The sequence below is a fragment of the Phyllobates terribilis genome, unplaced genomic scaffold (genome assembly GCF_046119375.1).
Source record: "Phyllobates terribilis strain yellow unplaced genomic scaffold, ASM4611937v1 Scaffold_40__1_contigs__length_11209783, whole genome shotgun sequence".
Classification (NCBI taxonomy): domain Eukaryota; kingdom Metazoa; phylum Chordata; class Amphibia; order Anura; family Dendrobatidae; genus Phyllobates; species Phyllobates terribilis.
Genome location: NW_027362800.1, coordinates 6,215,256 through 6,232,665, shown reverse-complemented (window position 1 = coordinate 6,232,665; position 17,410 = coordinate 6,215,256). Strand labels below are relative to the sequence as shown.

At 44.9% G+C, this 17,410-nt stretch overlaps 13 non-coding genes across 13 annotated transcripts; all 13 read left to right on the top strand.

Annotated features, from left to right (window-relative positions):
* The first annotated feature begins 939 nt into the window (after positions 1 to 939).
* LOC141188460 (U2 spliceosomal RNA) lies at positions 940 to 1,130 on the top strand. Its single transcript, XR_012262551.1, has one exon. It is a non-coding gene; the product is annotated as a U2 spliceosomal RNA (small nuclear RNA).
* Positions 1,131 to 2,250: 1,120 nt separating this feature from the next.
* LOC141188459 (U2 spliceosomal RNA) lies at positions 2,251 to 2,441 on the top strand. Its single transcript, XR_012262550.1, has one exon. It is a non-coding gene; the product is annotated as a U2 spliceosomal RNA (small nuclear RNA).
* Positions 2,442 to 3,560: 1,119 nt separating this feature from the next.
* LOC141184968 (U2 spliceosomal RNA) lies at positions 3,561 to 3,751 on the top strand. The gene has a single exon (XR_012259674.1). It is a non-coding gene; the product is annotated as a U2 spliceosomal RNA (small nuclear RNA).
* Positions 3,752 to 4,871: 1,120 nt separating this feature from the next.
* On the top strand, positions 4,872 to 5,062 carry LOC141188458 (U2 spliceosomal RNA). Its single transcript, XR_012262549.1, has one exon. It is a non-coding gene; the product is annotated as a U2 spliceosomal RNA (small nuclear RNA).
* Positions 5,063 to 6,181: 1,119 nt separating this feature from the next.
* Positions 6,182 to 6,372, top strand: LOC141184967 (U2 spliceosomal RNA). Its single transcript, XR_012259673.1, has one exon. It is a non-coding gene; the product is annotated as a U2 spliceosomal RNA (small nuclear RNA).
* Positions 6,373 to 7,490: 1,118 nt separating this feature from the next.
* LOC141188456 (U2 spliceosomal RNA) lies at positions 7,491 to 7,681 on the top strand. The gene has a single exon (XR_012262547.1). It is a non-coding gene; the product is annotated as a U2 spliceosomal RNA (small nuclear RNA).
* Positions 7,682 to 8,800: 1,119 nt separating this feature from the next.
* Positions 8,801 to 8,991, top strand: LOC141188454 (U2 spliceosomal RNA). Its single transcript, XR_012262545.1, has one exon. It is a non-coding gene; the product is annotated as a U2 spliceosomal RNA (small nuclear RNA).
* Positions 8,992 to 10,114: 1,123 nt separating this feature from the next.
* LOC141188453 (U2 spliceosomal RNA) lies at positions 10,115 to 10,305 on the top strand. The gene has a single exon (XR_012262544.1). It is a non-coding gene; the product is annotated as a U2 spliceosomal RNA (small nuclear RNA).
* A 1,123-nt stretch (positions 10,306 to 11,428) lies between these two features.
* On the top strand, positions 11,429 to 11,619 carry LOC141188452 (U2 spliceosomal RNA). Its single transcript, XR_012262543.1, has one exon. It is a non-coding gene; the product is annotated as a U2 spliceosomal RNA (small nuclear RNA).
* A 1,114-nt stretch (positions 11,620 to 12,733) lies between these two features.
* Positions 12,734 to 12,924, top strand: LOC141188451 (U2 spliceosomal RNA). The gene has a single exon (XR_012262542.1). It is a non-coding gene; the product is annotated as a U2 spliceosomal RNA (small nuclear RNA).
* A 1,123-nt stretch (positions 12,925 to 14,047) lies between these two features.
* Positions 14,048 to 14,238, top strand: LOC141188450 (U2 spliceosomal RNA). The gene has a single exon (XR_012262541.1). It is a non-coding gene; the product is annotated as a U2 spliceosomal RNA (small nuclear RNA).
* Positions 14,239 to 15,359: 1,121 nt separating this feature from the next.
* LOC141188449 (U2 spliceosomal RNA) lies at positions 15,360 to 15,550 on the top strand. Its single transcript, XR_012262540.1, has one exon. It is a non-coding gene; the product is annotated as a U2 spliceosomal RNA (small nuclear RNA).
* Positions 15,551 to 16,672: 1,122 nt separating this feature from the next.
* Positions 16,673 to 16,863, top strand: LOC141185152 (U2 spliceosomal RNA). Its single transcript, XR_012259841.1, has one exon. It is a non-coding gene; the product is annotated as a U2 spliceosomal RNA (small nuclear RNA).
* Positions 16,864 to 17,410: the final 547 nt, after the last annotated feature.

Here is a 17,410-nt window from a genome sequence, read left to right as displayed (position 1 = left end):
CATTGCATTGCCATGTAATGTAATGTAATGCAATGCTATCTATCTAGCTCTCCCTCTATACTTCCTTTTGGATAAACAGACATATTAGGCAAGCATTTTGGAGCTTTCACCTAAATAACTACAGGTGGTGAGATAAGCTGCACAATATAATTGACCTTTCAGTATATTGTTGCACACACACCATCTATTTAGCAAATGCCCTTGTTATCAACAGCAGCCTTTTAAACTCACCTGAGCTAACAGGTATGTGAGCTGGTTACTCTGCTGCGCTTAAAATTTCTTTTTTGGTTTGCTACAATGCCTTTTCTGAAACGTTGTCTCCCTCTGCTGGAACACTGACTTCTTTCATTTAATGCCTGCAGACTATAAAATATAAATCAACCCAAAAAGTTTGGTTGATTAGTCTGTGGCATTCTTTTAAACTGTTGCTTATGGCGGTCTCTGTGAGCTTCTCAGTGACATTCAGCCATCCAGGTATCCCGCCTGCAGTAGACGGAATGTGGCAATGGAACGCTGGCTGCGCGTGTCATAATAGGCTCTGAGCCTTTATATACCTGCGCACAGCAGCAGCCACCTTCAGTCTGCTGCTGGACAGCCAGCAGCAGCAGCAGCAGGAGAGGTAATTAATCAGCAACCCTCCTGCTAAGGGTAGACAGCTGCTCGTTCCACCCCCCCCCCCGCCTTAATTGGTTCTCCTCCCTTCCAACGGTGTTGAGGCGGGTGGGAAGAGGCGGGGGTTGAGGGTACTGTGCTAAAAGAGGTGGAGTTATGCAGATCTAAAACGCGTGGATTGCAGCAGCAGCAAGCCGAAAAGTGCAGGCATGTGAGGGATCTAGAGGTTGACAGCATGTCTTCTTAACGGGAGTCCAGGTGGCCATCTCCACAAATGGACTTTTCAGAATCCTTGGGTGGCACCGTAGTCGGAAACCAATTCTGGTTATCGCTTCTCGGCCTTTTGGCTAAGATCAAGTGTAGTATCTGTTCTTATCAGTTTAATATCTGATACGTCCCCTATCTGGGGACCATATATTAAATGGATTTTTAGAACAGGGAGATGGAAAAAGAGCTTGCTCTGTCCACTCCACGCATTGACCTGGTATTGCAGTATCTCCAGGACCGGTGCACCCCTTCTTTAATGCAGTTTCTAAAATCAGAAAGAATTGAATTCAATGCTTTTTGTTCATTTTGCTTGTTTGTCTGATTTTGGGATGGACTCTTTGGCTTTGCTTTTCTTCTCCTCATTGGATTTTTCATGTTAAAAGTTGCAGAAGCCAGATGACAAGCTCATTTTGGTTCAACTTCAGCAACTGTGCATTGCATTGCCATGTAATGTAATGTAATGCAATGCTATCTATCTAGCTCTCCCTCTATACTTCCTTTTGGATAAACAGACATATTAGGCAAGCATTTTGGAGCTTTCACCTAAATAACTACAGGTGGTGAGATAAGCTGCACAATATAATTGACCTTTCAGTATATTGTTGCACACACACCATCTATTTAGCAAATGCCCTTGTTATCAACAGCAGCCTTTTAAACTCACCTGAGCTAACAGGTATGTGAGCTGGTTACTCTGCTGCGCTTAAAATTTCTTTTTTGGTTTGCTACAATGCCTTTTCTGAAACGTTGTCTCCCTCTGCTGGAACACTGACTTCTTTCATTTAATGCCTGCAGACTATAAAAGAGAAACCAACCCAAAAAGTTTGGTTGATTAGTCTGTGGCATTCTTTTAAACTGTTGCTTATGGCGGTCTCTGTGAGCTTCTCAGTGACATTCAGCCATCCAGGTATCCCGCCTGCAGTAGACGGAATGTGGCAATGGAACGCTGGCTGCGCGTGTCATAATAGGCTCTGAGCCTTTATATACCTGCGCACAGCAGCAGCCACCTTCAGTCTGCTGCTGGACAGCCAGCAGCAGCAGCAGCAGGAGAGGTAATTAATCAGCAACCCTCCTGCTAAGGGTAGACAGCTGCTCGTTCCACCCCCCCCCCGCCTTAATTGGTTCTCCTCCCTTCCAACGGTGTTGAGGCGGGTGGGAACAGCCGGGGGTTGAGGGTACTGTGCTAAAAGAGGTGGAGTTATGCAGATCTAAAACGCGTGGATTGCAGCAGCAGCAAGCCGAAAAGTGCAGGCATGTGAGGGATCTAGAGGTTGACAGCATGTCTTCTTAACGGGAGTCCAGGTGGCCATCTCCACAAATGGACTTTTCAGAATCCTTGGGTGGCACCGTAGTCGGAAACCAATTCTGGTTATCGCTTCTCGGCCTTTTGGCTAAGATCAAGTGTAGTATCTGTTCTTATCAGTTTAATATCTGATACGTCCCCTATCTGGGGACCATATATTAAATGGATTTTTAGAACAGGGAGATGGAAAAAGAGCTTGCTCTGTCCACTCCACGCATTGACCTGGTATTGCAGTATCTCCAGGACCGGTGCACCCCTTCTTTAATGCAGTTTCTAAAATCAGAAAGAATTGAATTCAATGCTTTTTGTTCATTTTGCTTGTTTGTCGGATTTTGGGATGGACTCTTTGGCTTTGCTTTTCTTCTCCTCATTGGATTTTTCATGTTAAAAGTTGCAGAAGCCAGATGACAAGCTCATTTTGGTTCAACTTCAGCAACTGTGCATTGCATTGCCATGTAATGTAATGTAATGCAATGCTATCTATCTAGCTCTCCCTCTATACTTCCTTTTGGATAAACAGACATATTAGGCAAGCATTTTGGAGCTTTCACCTAAATAACTACAGGTGGTGAGATAAGCTGCACAATATAATTGACCTTTCAGTATATTGTTGCACACACACCATCTATTTAGCAAATGCCCTTGTTATCAACAGCAGCCTTTTAAACTCACCTGAGCTAACAGGTATGTGAGCTGGTTACTCTGCTGCGCTTAAAATTTCTTTTTTGGTTTGCTACAATGCCTTTTCTGAAACGTTGTCTCCCTCTGCTGGAACACTGACTTCTTTCATTTAATGCCTGCAGACTATAAAAGAGAAACCAACCCAAAAAGTTTGGTTGATTAGTCTGTGGCATTCTTTTAAACTGTTGCTTATGGCGGTCTCTGTGAGCTTCTCAGTGACATTCAGCCATCCAGGTATCCCGCCTGCAGTAGACGGAATGTGGCAATGGAACGCTGGCTGCGCATGTCATAATAGGCTCTGAGCCTTTATATACCTGCGCACAGCAGCAGCCACCTTCAGTCTGCTGCTGGACAGCCAGCAGCAGCAGCAGCAGGAGAGGTAATTAATCAGCAACCCTCCTGCTAAGGGTAGACAGCTGCTCGTTCCACCCCCCCCCCCCGCCTTAATTGGTTCTCCTCCCTTCCAACGGTGTTGAGGCGGGTGGGAACAGCCGGGGGTTGAGGGTACTGTGCTAAAAGAGGTGGAGTTATGCAGATCTAAAACGCGTGGATTGCAGCAGCAAGCCGAAAAGTGTAGGCATGTGAGGGATCTAGAGGTTGACAGCATGTCTTCTTAACGGGAGTCCAGGTGGCCATCTCCACAAATGGACTTTTCAGAATCCTTGGGTGGCACCGTAGTCGGAAACCAATTCTGGTTATCGCTTCTCGGCCTTTTGGCTAAGATCAAGTGTAGTATCTGTTCTTATCAGTTTAATATCTGATACGTCCCCTATCTGGGGACCATATATTAAATGGATTTTTAGAACAGGGAGATGGAAAAAGAGCTTGCTCTGTCCACTACACGCATTGACCTGGTATTGCAGTATCTCCAGGACCGGTGCACCCCTTCTTTAATGCAGTTTCTAAAATCAGAAAGAATTGAATTCAATGCTTTTTGTTCATTTTGCTTGTTTGTCGGATTTTGGGATGGACTCTTTGGCTTTGTTTTCTTCTCCTCATTGGATTTTTCATGTTAAAAGTTGCAGAAGCCAGATGACAAGCTCATTTTGGTTCAACTTCAGCAACTGTGCATTGCATTGCCATGTAATGTAATGTAATGCAATGCTATCTATCTAGCTCTCCCTCTATACTTCCTTTTGGATAAACAGACATATTAGGCAAGCATTTTGGAGCTTTCACCTAAATAACTACAGGTGGTGAGATAAGCTGCACAATATAATTGACCTTTCAGTATATTGTTGCACACACACCATCTATTTAGCAAATGCCCTTGTTATCAACAGCAGCCTTTTAAACTCACCTGAGCTAACAGGTATGTGCGCTGGTTACTCTGCTGCGCTTAAAATTTCTTTTTTGGTTTGCTACAATGCCTTTTCTGAAACGTTGTCTCCCTCTGCTGGAACACTGACTTCTTTCATTTAATGCCTGCAGACTATAAAAGAGAAACCAACCCAAAAAGTTTGGTTGATTAGTCTGTGGCATTCTTTTAAACTGTTGCTTATGGCGGTCTCTGTGAGCTTCTCAGTGACATTCAGCCATCCAGGTATCCCGCCTGCAGTAGACGGAATGTGGCAATGGAACGCTGGCTGCGCGTGTCATAATAGGCTCTGAGCCTTTATATACCTGCGCACAGCAGCAGCCACCTTCAGTCTGCTGCTGGACAGCCAGCAGCAGCAGCAGCAGGAGAGGTAATTAATCAGCAACCCTCCTGCTAAGGGTAGACAGCTGCTCGTTCCACCCCCCCCCCCGCCTTAATTGGTTCTCCTCCCTTCCAACGGTGTTGAGGCGGGTGGGAAGAGGCGGGGGTTGAGGGTACTGTGCTAAAAGAGGTGGAGTTATGCAGATCTAAAACGCGTGGATTGCAGCAGCAGCAAGCCGAAAAGTGCAGGCATGTGAGGGATCTAGAGGTTGACAGCATGTCTTCTTAACGGGAGTCCAGGTGGCCATCTCCACAAATGGACTTTTCAGAATCCTTGGGTGGCACCGTAGTCGGAAACCAATTCTGGTTATCGCTTCTCGGCCTTTTGGCTAAGATCAAGTGTAGTATCTGTTCTTATCAGTTTAATATCTGATACGTCCCCTATCTGGGGACCATATATTAAATGGATTTTTAGAACAGGGAGATGGAAAAAGAGCTTGCTCTGTCCACTCCACGCATTGACCTGGTATTGCAGTATCTCCAGGACCGGTGCACCCCTTCTTTAATGCAGTTTCTAAAATCAGAAAGAATTGAATTCAATGCTTTTTGTTCATTTTGCTTGTTTGTCGGATTTTGGGATGGACTCTTTGGCTTTGCTTTTCTTCTCCTCATTGGATTTTTCATGTTAAAAGTTGCAGAAGCCAGATGACAAGCTCATTTTGGTTCAACTTCAGCAACTGTGCATTGCATTGCCATGTAATGTAATGTAATGCAATGCTATCTATCTAGCTCTCCCTCTATACTTCCTTTTGGATAAACAGACATATTAGGCAAGCATTTTGGAGCTTTCACCTAAATAACTACAGGTGGTGAGATAAGCTGCACAATATAATTGACCTTTCAGTATATTGTTGCACACACACCATCTATTTAGCAAATGCCCTTGTTATCAACAGCAGCCTTTTAAACTCACCTGAGCTAACAGGTATGTGAGCTGGTTACTCTGCTGCGCTTAAAATTTCTTTTTTGGTTTGCTACAATGCCTTTTCTGAAACGTTGTCTCCCTCTGCTGGAACACTGACTTCTTTCATTTAATGCCTGCAGACTATAAAAGAGAAACCAACCCAAAAAGTTTGGTTGATTAGTCTGTGGCATTCTTTTAAACTGTTGCTTATGGCGGTCTCTGTGAGCTTCTCAGTGACATTCAGCCATCCAGGTATCCCGCCTGCAGTAGACGGAATGTGGCAATGGAACGCTGGCTGCGCATGTCATAATAGGCTCTGAGCCTTTATATACCTGCGCACAGCAGCAGCCACCTTCAGTCTGCTGCTGGACAGCCAGCAGCAGCAGCAGCAGGAGAGGTAATTAATCAGCAACCCTCCTGCTAAGGGTAGACAGCTGCTCGTTCCACCCCCCCCCCCCGCCTTAATTGGTTCTCCTCCCTTCCAACGGTGTTGAGGCGGGTGGGAACAGCCGGGGGTTGAGGGTACTGTGCTAAAAGAGGTGGAGTTATGCAGATCTAAAACGCGTGGATTGCAGCAGCAAGCCGAAAAGTGTAGGCATGTGAGGGATCTAGAGGTTGACAGCATGTCTTCTTAACGGGAGTCCAGGTGGCCATCTCCACAAATGGACTTTTCAGAATCCTTGGGTGGCACCGTAGTCGGAAACCAATTCTGGTTATCGCTTCTCGGCCTTTTGGCTAAGATCAAGTGTAGTATCTGTTCTTATCAGTTTAATATCTGATACGTCCCCTATCTGGGGACCATATATTAAATGGATTTTTAGAACAGGGAGATGGAAAAAGAGCTTGCTCTGTCCACTACACGCATTGACCTGGTATTGCAGTATCTCCAGGACCGGTGCACCCCTTCTTTAATGCAGTTTCTAAAATCAGAAAGAATTGAATTCAATGCTTTTTGTTCATTTTGCTTGTTTGTCGGATTTTGGGATGGACTCTTTGGCTTTGTTTTCTTCTCCTCATTGGATTTTTCATGTTAAAAGTTGCAGAAGCCAGATGACAAGCTCATTTTGGTTCAACTTCAGCAACTGTGCATTGCATTGCCATGTAATGTAATGTAATGCAATGCTATCTATCTAGCTCTCCCTCTATACTTCCTTTTGGATAAACAGACATATTAGGCAAGCATTTTGGAGCTTTCACCTAAATAACTACAGGTGGTGAGATAAGCTGCACAATATAATTGACCTTTCAGTATATTGTTGCACACACACCATCTATTTAGCAAATGCCCTTGTTATCAACAGCAGCCTTTTAAACTCACCTGAGCTAACAGGTATGTGCGCTGGTTACTCTGCTGCGCTTAAAATTTCTTTTTTGGTTTGCTACAATGCCTTTTCTGAAACGTTGTCTCCCTCTGCTGGAACACTGACTTCTTTCATTTAATGCCTGCAGACTATAAAAGAGAAACCAACCCAAAAAGTTTGGTTGATTAGTCTGTGGCATTCTTTTAAACTGTTGCTTATGGCGGTCTCTGTGAGCTTCTCAGTGACATTCAGCCATCCAGGTATCCCGCCTGCAGTAGACGGAATGTGGCAATGGAACGCTGGCTGCGCGTGTCATAATAGGCTCTGAGCCTTTATATACCTGCACACAGCAGCAGCCACCTTCAGTCTGCTGCTGGACAGCCAGCAGCAGCAGCAGCAGGAGAGGTAATTAATCAGCAACCCTCCTGCTAAGGGTAGACAGCTGCTCGTTCCACCCCCCCCCGCCTTAATTGGTTCTCCTCCCTTCCAACGGTGTTGAGGCGGGTGGGAACAGCCGGGGGTTGAGGGTACTGTGCTAAAAGAGGTGGAGTTATGCAGATCTAAAACGCGTGGATTGCAGCAGCAGCAAGCCGAAAAGTGCAGGCATGTGAGGGATCTAGAGGTTGACAGCATGTCTTCTTAACGGGAGTCCAGGTGGCCATCTCCACAAATGGACTTTTCAGAATCCTTGGGTGGCACCGTAGTCGGAAACCAATTCTGGTTATCGCTTCTCGGCCTTTTGGCTAAGATCAAGTGTAGTATCTGTTCTTATCAGTTTAATATCTGATACGTCCCCTATCTGGGGACCATATATTAAATGGATTTTTAGAACAGGGAGATGGAAAAAGAGCTTGCTCTGTCCACTCCACGCATTGACCTGGTATTGCAGTATCTCCAGGACCGGTGCACCCCTTCTTTAATGCAGTTTCTAAAATCAGAAAGAATTGAATTCAATGCTTTTTGTTCATTTTGCTTGTTTGTCGGATTTTGGGATGGACTCTTTGGCTTTGCTTTTCTTCTCCTCATTGGATTTTTCATGTTAAAAGTTGCAGAAGCCAGATGTCAAGCTCATTTTGGTTCAACTTCAGCAACTGCGCATTGCATTGCCATGTAATGTAATGTAATGCAATGCTATCTATCTAGCTCTCCCTCTATACTTCCTTTTGGATAAACAGACATATTAGGCAAGCATTTTGGAGCTTTCACCTAAATAACTACAGGTGGTGAGATAAGCTGCACAATATAATTGACCTTTCAGTATATTGTTGCACACACACCATCTATTTAGCAAATGCCCTTGTTATCAACAGCAGCCTTTTAAACTCACCTGAGCTAACAGGTATGTGAGCTGGTTACTCTGCTGCGCTTAAAATTTCTTTTTTGGTTTGCTACAATGCCTTTTCTGAAATGTTGTCTCCCTCTGCTGGAACACTGACTTCTTTCATTTAATGCCTGCAGACTATAAAAGAGAAACCAACCCAAAAAGTTTGGTTGATTAGTCTGTGGCATTCTTTTAAACTGTTGCTTATGGCGGTCTCTGTGAGCTTCTCAGTGACATTCAGCCATCCAGGTATCCCGCCTGCAGTAGACGGAATGTGGCAATGGAACGCTGGCTGCGCGTGTCATAATAGGCTCTGAGCCTTTATATACCTGCGCACAGCAGCAGCCACCTTCAGTCTGCTGCTGGACAGCCAGCAGCAGCAGCAGCAGGAGAGGTAATTAATCAGCAACCCTCCTGCTAAGGGTAGACAGCTGCTCGTTCCACCCCCCCCCGCCTTAATTTGTTCTCCTCCCTTCCAACGGTGTTGAGGCGGGTGGGAACAGCCGGGGGTTGAGGGTACTGTGCTAAAAGAGGTGGAGTTATGCAGATCTAAAACGCGTGGATTGCAGCAGCAGCAAGCCGAAAAGTGCAGGCATGTGAGGGATCTAGAGGTTGACAGCATGTCTTCTTAACGGGAGTCCAGGTGGCCATCTCCACAAATGGACTTTTCAGAATCCTTGGGTGGCACCGTAGTCGGAAACCAATTCTGGTTATCGCTTCTCGGCCTTTTGGCTAAGATCAAGTGTAGTATCTGTTCTTATCAGTTTAATATCTGATACGTCCCCTATCTGGGGACCATATATTAAATGGATTTTTAGAACAGGGAGATGGAAAAAGAGCTTGCTCTGTCCACTCCACGCATTGACCTGGTATTGCAGTATCTCCAGGACCGGTGCACCCCTTCTTTAATGCAGTTTCTAAAATCAGAAAGAATTGAATTCAATGCTTTTTGTTCATTTTGCTTGTTTGTCGGATTTTGGGATGGACTCTTTGGCTTTGCTTTTCTTCTCCTCATTGGATTTTTCATGTTAAAAGTTGCAGAAGCCAGATGACAAGCTCATTTTGGTTCAACTTCAGCAACTGTGCATTGCATTGCCATGTAATGTAATGTAATGCAATGCTATCTATCTAGCTCTCCCTCTATACTTCCTTTTGGATAAACAGACATATTAGGCAAGCATTTTGGAGCTTTCACCTAAATAACTACAGGTGGTGAGATAAGCTGCACAATATAATTGACCTTTCAGTATATTGTTGCACACACACCATCTATTTAGCAAATGCCCTTGTTATCAACAGCAGCCTTTTAAACTCACCTGAGCTAACAGGTATGTGAGCTGGTTACTCTGCTGCGCTTAAAATTTCTTTTTTGGTTTGCTACAATGCCTTTTCTGAAACGTTGTCTCCCTCTGCTGGAACACTGACTTCTTTCATTTAATGCCTGCAGACTATAAAAGAGAAACCAACCCAAAAAGTTTGGTTGATTAGTCTGTGGCATTCTTTTAAACTGTTGCTTATGGCGGTCTCTGTGAGCTTCTCAGTGACATTCAGCCATCCAGGTATCCCGCCTGCAGTAGACGGAATGTGGCAATGGAACGCTGGCTGCGCGTGTCATAATAGGCTCTGAGCCTTTATATACCTGCGCACAGCAGCAGCCACCTTCAGTCTGCTGCTGGACAGCCAGCAGCAGCAGCAGCAGGAGAGGTAATTAATCAGCAACCCTCCTGCTAAGGGTAGACAGCTGCTCGTTCCACCCCCCCCCCCCCGCCTTAATTGGTTCTCCTCCCTTCCAACGGTGTTGAGGCGGGTGGGAACAGCCGGGGGTTGAGGGTACTGTGCTAAAAGAGGTGGAGTTATGCAGATCTAAAACGCGTGGATTGCAGCAGCAGCAAGCCGAAAAGTGCAGGCATGTGAGGGATCTAGAGGTTGACAGCATGTCTTCTTAACGGGAGTCCAGGTGGCCATCTCCACAAATGGACTTTTCAGAATCCTTGGGTGGCACCGTAGTCGGAAACCAATTCTGGTTATCGCTTCTCGGCCTTTTGGCTAAGATCAAGTGTAGTATCTGTTCTTATCAGTTTAATATCTGATACGTCCCCTATCTGGGGACCATATATTAAATGGATTTTTAGAACAGGGAGATGGAAAAAGAGCTTGCTCTGTCCACTCCACGCATTGACCTGGTATTGCAGTATCTCCAGGACCGGTGCACCCCTTCTTTAATGCAGTTTCTAAAATCAGAAAGAATTGAATTCAATGCTTTTTGTTCATTTTGCTTGTTTGTCGGATTTTGGGATGGACTCTTTGGCTTTGCTTTTCTTCTCCTCATTGGATTTTTCATGTTAAAAGTTGCAGAAGCCAGATGACAAGCTCATTTTGGTTCAACTTCAGCAACTGTGCATTGCATTGCCATGTAATGTAATGTAATGCAATGCTATCTATCTAGCTCTCCCTCTATACTTCCTTTTGGATAAACAGACATATTAGGCAAGCATTTTGGAGCTTTCACCTAAATAACTACAGGTGGTGAGATAAGCTGCACAATATAATTGACCTTTCAGTATATTGTTGCACACACACCATCTATTTAGCAAATGCCCTTGTTATCAACAGCAGCCTTTTAAACTCACCTGAGCTAACAGGTATGTGAGCTGGTTACTCTGCTGCGCTTAAAATTTCTTTTTTTTTGGTTTGCTACAATGCCTTTTCTGAAACGTTGTCTCCCTCTGCTGGAACACTGACTTCTTTCATTTAATGCCTGCAGACTATAAAAGAGAAACCAACCCAAAAAGTTTGGTTGATTAGTCTGTGGCATTCTTTTAAACTGTTGCTTATGGCGGTCTCTGTGAGCTTCTCAGTGACATTCAGCCATCCAGGTATCCCGCCTGCAGTAGACGGAATGTGGCAATGGAACACTGGCTGCGCGTGTTATAATAGGCTCTGAGCCTTTATATACCTGCGCACAGCAGCAGCCACCTTCAGTCTGCTGCTGGACAGCCAGCAGCAGCAGCAGCAGGAGAGGTAATTAATCAGCAACCCTACTGCTAAGGGTAGACAGCTGCTCGTTCCACCCCCCCCCCGCCTTAATTGGTTCTCCTCCCTTCCAACGGTGTTGAGGCGGGTGGGAACAGCCGGGGGTTGAGGGTACTGTGCTAAAAGAGGTGGAGTTATGCAGATCTAAAACGCGTGGATTGCAGCAGCAGCAAGCCGAAAAGTGCAGGCATGTGAGGGATCTAGAGGTTGACAGCATGTCTTCTTAACGGGAGTCCAGGTGGCCATCTCCACAAATGGACTTTTCAGAATCCTTGGGTGGCACCGTAGTCGGAAACCAATTCTGGTTATCGCTTCTCGGCCTTTTGGCTAAGATCAAGTGTAGTATCTGTTCTTATCAGTTTAATATCTGATACGTCCCCTATCTGGGGACCATATATTAAATGGATTTTTAGAACAGGGAGATGGAAAAAGAGCTTGCTCTGTCCACTCCACGCATTGACCTGGTATTGCAGTATCTCCAGGACCGGTGCACCCCTTCTTTAATGCAGTTTCTAAAATCAGAAAGAATTGAATTCAATGCTTTTTGTTCATTTTGCTTGTTTGTCGGATTTTGGGATGGACTCTTTGGCTTTGCTTTTCTTCTCCTCATTGGATTTTTCATGTTAAAAGTTGCAGAAGCCAGATGTCAAGCTCATTTTGGTTCAACTTCAGCAACTGCGCATTGCATTGCCATGTAATGTAATGTAATGCAATGCTATCTATCTAGCTCTCCCTCTATACTTCCTTTTGGATAAACAGACATATTAGGCAAGCATTTTGGAGCTTTCACCTAAATAACTACAGGTGGTGAGATAAGCTGCACAATATAATTGACCTTTCAGTATATTGTTGCACACACACCATCTATTTAGCAAATGCCCTTGTTATCAACAGCAGCCTTTTAAACTCACCTGAGCTAACAGGTATGTGAGCTGGTTACTCTGCTGCGCTTAAAATTTCTTTTTTGGTTTGCTACAATGCCTTTTCTGAAACGTTGTCTCCCTCTGCTGGAACACTGACTTCTTTCATTTAATGCCTGCAGACTATAAAAGAGAAACCAACCCAAAAAGTTTGGTTGATTAGTCTGTGGCATTCTTTTAAACTGTTGCTTATGGCGGTCTCTGTGAGCTTCTCAGTGACATTCAGCCATCCAGGTATCCCGCCTGCAGTAGACGGAATGTGGCAATGGAACGCTGGCTGCGCGTGTCATAATAGGCTCTGAGCCTTTATATACCTGCGCACAGCAGCAGCCACCTTCAGTCTGCTGCTGGACAGCCAGCAGCAGCAGGAGAGGTAATTAATCAGCAACCCTCCTGCTAAGGGTAGACAGCTGCTCGTTCCACCCCCCCCCCGCCTTAATTTGTTCTCCTCCCTTCCAACGGTGTTGAGGCGGGTGGGAACAGCCGGGGGTTGAGGGTACTGTGCTAAAAGAGGTGGAGTTATGCAGATCTAAAACGCGTGGATTGCAGCAGCAGCAAGCCGAAAAGTGCAGGCATGTGAGGGATCTAGAGGTTGACAGCATGTCTTCTTAACGGGAGTCCAGGTGGCCATCTCCACAAATGGACTTTTCAGAATCCTTGGGTGGCACCGTAGTCGGAAACCAATTCTGGTTATCGCTTCTCGGCCTTTTGGCTAAGATCAAGTGTAGTATCTGTTCTTATCAGTTTAATATCTGATACGTCCCCTATCTGGGGACCATATATTAAATGGATTTTTAGAACAGGGAGATGGAAAAAGAGCTTGCTCTGTCCACTCCACGCATTGACCTGGTATTGCAGTATCTCCAGGACCGGTGCACCCCTTCTTTAATGCAGTTTCTAAAATCAGAAAGAATTGAATTCAATGCTTTTTGTTCATTTTGCTTGTTTGTCGGATTTTGGGATGGACTCTTTGGCTTTGCTTTTCTTCTCCTCATTGGATTTTTCATGTTAAAAGTTGCAGAAGCCAGATGACAAGCTCATTTTGGTTCAACTTCAGCAACTGTGCATTGCATTGCCATGTAATGTAATGTAATGCAATGCTATCTATCTAGCTCTCCCTCTATACTTCCTTTTGGATAAACAGACATATTAGGCAAGCATTTTGGAGCTTTCACCTAAATAACTACAGGTGGTGAGATAAGCTGCACAATATAATTGACCTTTCAGTATATTGTTGCACACACACCATCTATTTAGCAAATGCCCTTGTTATCAACAGCAGCCTTTTAAACTCACCTGAGCTAACAGGTATGTGAGCTGGTTACTCTGCTGCGCTTAAAATTTCTTTTTTTTTGGTTTGCTACAATGCCTTTTCTGAAACGTTGTCTCCCTCTGCTGGAACACTGACTTCTTTCATTTAATGCCTGCAGACTATAAAAGAGAAACCAACCCAAAAAGTTTGGTTGATTAGTCTGTGGCATTCTTTTAAACTGTTGCTTATGGCGGTCTCTGTGAGCTTCTCAGTGACATTCAGCCATCCAGGTATCCCGCCTGCAGTAGACGGAATGTGGCAATGGAACGCTGGCTGCGCGTGTCATAATAGGCTCTGAGCCTTTATATACCTGCACACAGCAGCAGCCACCTTCAGTCTGCTGCTGGACAGCCAGCAGCAGCAGCAGCAGGAGAGGTAATTAATCAGCAACCCTACTGCTAAGGGTAGACAGCTGCTCGTTCCACCCCCCCCCCGCCTTAATTGGTTCTCCTCCCTTCCAACGGTGTTGAGGCGGGTGGGAACAGCCGGGGGTTGAGGGTACTGTGCTAAAAGAGGTGGAGTTATGCAGATCTAAAACGCGTGGATTGCAGCAGCAGCAAGCCGAAAAGTGCAGGCATGTGAGGGATCTAGAGGTTGACAGCATGTCTTCTTAACGGGAGTCCAGGTGGCCATCTCCACAAATGGACTTTTCAGAATCCTTGGGTGGCACCGTAGTCGGAAACCAATTCTGGTTATCGCTTCTCGGCCTTTTGGCTAAGATCAAGTGTAGTATCTGTTCTTATCAGTTTAATATCTGATACGTCCCCTATCTGGGGACCATATATTAAATGGATTTTTAGAACAGGGAGATGGAAAAAGAGCTTGCTCTGTCCACTCCACGCATTGACCTGGTATTGCAGTATCTCCAGGACCGGTGCACCCCTTCTTTAATGCAGTTTCTAAAATCAGAAAGAATTGAATTCAATGCTTTTTGTTCATTTTGCTTGTTTGTCGGATTTTGGGATGGACTCTTTGGCTTTGCTTTTCTTCTCCTCATTGGATTTTTCATGTTAAAAGTTGCAGAAGCCAGATGACAAGCTCATTTTGGTTCAACTTCAGCAACTGTGCATTGCATTGCCATGTAATGTAATGTAATGCAATGCTATCTATCTAGCTCTCCCTCTATACTTCCTTTTGGATAAACAGACATATTAGGCAAGCATTTTGGAGCTTTCACCTAAATAACTACAGGTGGTGAGATAAGCTGCACAATATAATTGACCTTTCAGTATATTGTTGCACACACACCATCTATTTAGCAAATGCCCTTGTTATCAACAGCAGCCTTTTAAACTCACCTGAGCTAACAGGTATGTGAGCTGGTTACTCTGCTGCGCTTAAAATTTCTTTTTTGGTTTGCTACAATGCCTTTTCTGAAACGTTGTCTCCCTCTGCTGGAACACTGACTTCTTTCATTTAATGCCTGCAGACTATAAAAGAGAAACCAACCCAAAAAGTTTGGTTGATTAGTCTGTGGCATTCTTTTAAACTGTTGCTTATGGCAGTCTCTGTGAGCTTCTCAGTGACATTCAGCCATCCAGGTATCCCGCCTGCAGTAGACGGAATGTGGCAATGGAACGCTGGCTGCGCGTGTCATAATAGGCTCTGAGCCTTTATATACCTGCGCACAGCAGCAGCCACCTTCAGTCTGCTGCTGGACAGCCAGCAGCAGCAGCAGCAGGAGAGGTAATTAATCAGCAACCCTCCTGCTAAGGGTAGACAGCTGCTCGTTCCACCCCCCCCCCCGCCTTAATTGGTTCTCCTCCCTTCCAACGGTGTTGAGGCGGGTGGGAACAGCCGGGGGTTGAGGGTACTGTGCTAAAAGAGGTGGAGTTATGCAGATCTAAAACGCGTGGATTGCAGCAGCAGCAAGCCGAAAAGTGCAGGCATGTGAGGGATCTAGAGGTTGACAGCATGTCTTCTTAACGGGAGTCCAGGTGGCCATCTCCACAAATGGACTTTTCAGAATCCTTGGGTGGCACCGTAGTCGGAAACCAATTCTGGTTATCGCTTCTCGGCCTTTTGGCTAAGATCAAGTGTAGTATCTGTTCTTATCAGTTTAATATCTGATACGTCCCCTATCTGGGGACCATATATTAAATGGATTTTTAGAACAGGGAGATGGAAAAAGAGCTTGCTCTGTCCACTCCACGCATTGACCTGGTATTGCAGTATCTCCAGGACCGGTGCACCCCTTCTTTAATGCAGTTTCTAAAATCAGAAAGAATTGAATTCAATGCTTTTTGTTCATTTTGCTTGTTTGTCGGATTTTGGGATGGACTCTTTGGCTTTGCTTTTCTTCTCCTCATTGGATTTTTCATGTTAAAAGTTGCAGAAGCCAGATGACAAGCTCATTTTGGTTCAACTTCAGCAACTGTGCATTGCATTGCCATGTAATGTAATGTAATGCAATGCTATCTATCTAGCTCTCCCTCTATACTTCCTTTTGGATAAACAGACATATTAGGCAAGCATTTTGAAGCTTTCACCTAAATAACTACAGGTGGTGAGATAAGCTGCACAATATAATTGACCTTTCAGTATATTGTTGCACACACACCATCTATTTAGCAAATGCCCTTGTTATCAACAGCAGCCTTTTAAACTCACCTGAGCTAACAGGTATGTGAGCTGGTTACTCTGCTGCGCTTAAAATTTCTTTTTTGGTTTGCTACAATGCCTTTTCTGAAACGTTGTCTCCCTCTGCTGGAACACTGACTTCTTTCATTTAATGCCTGCAGACTATAAAAGAGAAACCAACCCAAAAAGTTTGGTTGATTAGTCTGTGGCATTCTTTTAAACTGTTGCTTATGGCGGTCTCTGTGAGCTTCTCAGTGACATTCAGCCATCCAGGTATCCCGCCTGCAGTAGACGGAATGTGGCAATGGAACGCTGGCTGCGCGTGTCATAATAGGCTCTGAGCCTTTATATACCTGCGCACAGCAGCAGCCACCTTCAGTCTGCTGCTGGACAGCCAGCAGCAGCAGCAGCAGGAGAGGTAATTAATCAGCAACCCTCCTGCTAAGGGTAGACAGCTGCTCGTTCCACCCCCCCCCCCCGCCTTAATTGGTTCTCCTCCCTTCCAACGGTGTTGAGGCGGGTGGGAACAGCCGGGGGTTGAGGGTACTGTGCTAAAAGAGGTGGAGTTATGCAGATCTAAAACGCGTGGATTGCAGCAGCAGCAAGCCGAAAAGTGCAGGCATGTGAGGGATCTAGAGGTTGACAGCATGTCTTCTTAACGGGAGTCCAGGTGGCCATCTCCACAAATGGACTTTTCAGAATCCTTGGGTGGCACCGCAGTCGGAAACCAATTCTGGTTATCGCTTCTCGGCCTTTTGGCTAAGATCAAGTGTAGTATCTGTTCTTATCAGTTTAATATCTGATACGTCCCCTATCTGGGGACCATATATTAAATGGATTTTTAGAACAGAGAGATGGAAAAAGAGCTTGCTCTGTCCACTCCACGCATTGACCTGGTATTGCAGTATCTCCAGGACCGGTGCACCCCTTCTTTAATGCAGTTTCTAAAATCAGAAAGAATTGAATTCAATGCTTTTTGTTCATTTTGCTTGTTTGTCGGATTTTGGGATGGACTCTTTGGCTTTGCTTTTCTTCTCCTCATTGGATTTTTCATGTTAAAAGTTGCAGAAGCCAGATGACAAGCTCATTTTGGTTCAACTTCAGCAACTGTGCATTGCATTGCCATGTAATGTAATGTAATGCAATGCTATCTATCTAGCTCTCCCTCTATACTTCCTTTTGGATAAACAGACATATTAGGCAAGCATTTTGGAGCTTTCACCTAAATAACTACAGGTGGTGAGATAAGCTGCACAATATAATTGACCTTTCAGTATATTGTTGCACACACACCATCTATTTAGCAAATGCCCTTGTTATCAACAGCAGCCTTTTAAACTCACCTGAGCTAACAGGTATGTGAGCTGGTTACTCTGCTGCGCTTAAAATTTCTTTTTTGGTTTGCTACAATGCCTTTTCTGAAACGTTGTCTCCCTCTGCTGGAACACTGACTTCTTTCATTTAATGCCTGCAGACT